The 2,500-nt window shown below is 56.0% G+C and overlaps 1 protein-coding gene across 1 annotated transcript in view; it reads right to left on the bottom strand.

Moving 5' to 3' along the window:
- LOC123515466 (RING finger protein 17-like) overlaps positions 1-2,500 on the bottom strand; it is a 134,464-nt gene that overhangs the window by 110,224 nt on the left and 21,740 nt on the right. The gene's annotated exons all lie outside the window — the stretch shown is intronic.

Raw genomic sequence — 2,500 nt, 5'->3', positions numbered from 1 at the left:
GGTGCCCACGGGGATGACGATGCTGACGACCAGGCATCATTTTTCCCAGTGGGCACAGTGACCCCCTTCCCAGCATACAACTACCCTACTCCTACCCAGCCCCTTCAGATCTCTGCCCAGCCCCTGCACCACGCCATCCCCGCCTCCACACTGGTGAATACACAGGATGACGGAGCTGATGATGCTGATGACCACGTGTTGCTTCCTGCAGGACACTTAGGAACATCCTCCCTCACCTACCACTACCCCACACCGACCCCTGCCTTCCACCACGCAGCGCCTGCTGCCCCTGCCCCGCACCAGCAGACGCTCACTGCTCAACGCGACGACGACGAATCGAGTGGCCACGTTCAGAGCCTCGCTGGCGGCGTGGCGGTCACAGCTAGCCCCATCGACCTCCACACCTTCCCACTCTCTTCACAGACCCTCGCACACAGCCAGCAAGGGCTAACGCAGCAACATCAGCAGCAGCAGCAACCAGCTGCTCCAACAAAACGAGCAGCAAATATATAAACAGCAGCAACAAGATGAGCAGCAGATACATCAACTGTTACAGCAACATCAGCAGCAGCAGCAAGTACAACAGCTGCTCCAACAAAACGAGCAGCAAATATATAAACAGCAGCAACAAGATGAGCAGCAGATACACCAACTACTCCAACAACAGCAGCAGCAGCAGCAGGTACAACAGCTGCTCCAACAACAAAACGAGCAGCAAATATATCAACAACAACAAGATGAGCAGCAGATACACCAACTACTCCAACAACAACAACAACAACAACAGCAGCAGCAGCAGCAGCAGCAGCAGCAGCAGCAGCAGCAGCAGCAGGTACATCAACTGCTCCAACAACAACAAAACGAGCAGCAGATACAACTACTACAGCAGCAGCAGCAGGTACATCTACTCCTACAACAGCAGCAACGACCACAACTGCTGCAGCAGCAATCAAGTGGCCAAACCAGATCTTCGGCACCGTCCTTTGCCACAGGTGTTGGCAACGGCAATGGTGATGATGATGATGATGATGCCACCGTCTTGGGGAAGGCGCAGCGACATGAAGTAGCGGTGTTGCCCCAAACTTATGACTACAAAGCCCCCGCCTCACGTCCCCGTCGTCCCACCCAGGGCTCCTCTCAGCAGTCGCTCCGTGCCGTGGTATCACCTCTCCTGAACCTCAGCGAGGAGCAGCACCTGGACGTTGACGACGTCACGACAGCCTCCTTCAGACACACGCTGTCCACCATCCTCTCTGGACTCACCGATGGCGCCATTACCTCCCCAGAGGTCGTCAACTTACCAGACCCTGACCTCTCCACTCTCCGCCGCATCAACTTCTATACCGCCACTGCCCCGCGCCACACCAAAAGCCACGCCCGCCCACAACTCACCACCAAGCGGCCCGTGGTGCTGCAGCAACCTCCACAGACCACCACCTTCATTGCTCTGTCTCCCTCCGTAAGTGAATCCCTCTCCGCTAAACACAAGTCCGCAGCTCCCCAGAAAGCAGTGAAGACAGCCGTCCACGCAAAGCAGGCCATCCCTCAGCAAAGCCTGCACATCAGTCCACAACACAGCATACAGGCAATCCCCCTCATCGATAACACTTTCAGCCACGGAGGCGTCGCGAGCGGTGGTTCAATCAGACTTGAGCAAAACTTTGGGGGCGGCGCCGCATCTCCCAACTCAGGGTCGGCAGGACAGGTGATCCAAGCCCAGCGGCTTCTTCCTTCACAGAAAGCCAGCACCGCTGGTCCTTCCCTCACCTTCAAGGGCGAAGTGGGTCTCGCTCCCTCCCGGGGCGTAGAAGCGCCGCCCTCCACCCTCATCATTAACGAGCCACAAAGCTTAGGACAGCTACCGAGAGGTGCTCTACCCACTGTGTCAGCCACTGCAAACACCCTGCCGACACACGCGGACACAGTTGAATCAGTGGCAAACGATTTCTTTCCTGCCACAGGCTTCCTGGTGGTGGATCCCGCCTTCACTCACCAGTCATCGGGCGTCACGCTTGCAGAGGCGAGTCTTCTGGATCAACAAGGTGGTTCCCTTGTGGCTAGCGGGACAGGAAGCGGCCATCACAGCTTTGGAGCCCCACTGTCTGCCCTGGGGAAGTAACTCTTTTCTTTCCTCCCTACCATACACGCTTATAATGTCACTATTCCGGTGGCCAGCAAGGGCACTAGACACGCCGGTGTTCCTACAGCCCCATCTGCACCTGCACTCACCAAGGCAATAAAGCTGTTCGGGCACCACACACCTGAGATGGAAGACTTTGGTTACAAGTATACTCCCCCCCCCCCGTTGTGTGTTGCCCAGGCAATGCTGCAGAACTTGTCCATCTCGAAGGAACACAACAGAAGAACAAACAGCATCAAACCAAATGACCCTTACGAGGCTATTGTGATAAGCTGCAATATACGTAATCTAGCTATGGGATGTAGGATAGTGAAGGCGAGGGCTCCTCCTCTACTATCCTTCCTTTCCTAAGTCACGGCA

This window comes from Portunus trituberculatus, chromosome 39, assembly GCF_017591435.1.
Source record: "Portunus trituberculatus isolate SZX2019 chromosome 39, ASM1759143v1, whole genome shotgun sequence".
In the NCBI taxonomy this organism is placed as follows: domain Eukaryota; kingdom Metazoa; phylum Arthropoda; class Malacostraca; order Decapoda; family Portunidae; genus Portunus; species Portunus trituberculatus.
Note: the sequence above shows the minus strand (reverse complement) of the source record. Positions and strands in the feature narration are given on the sequence as shown.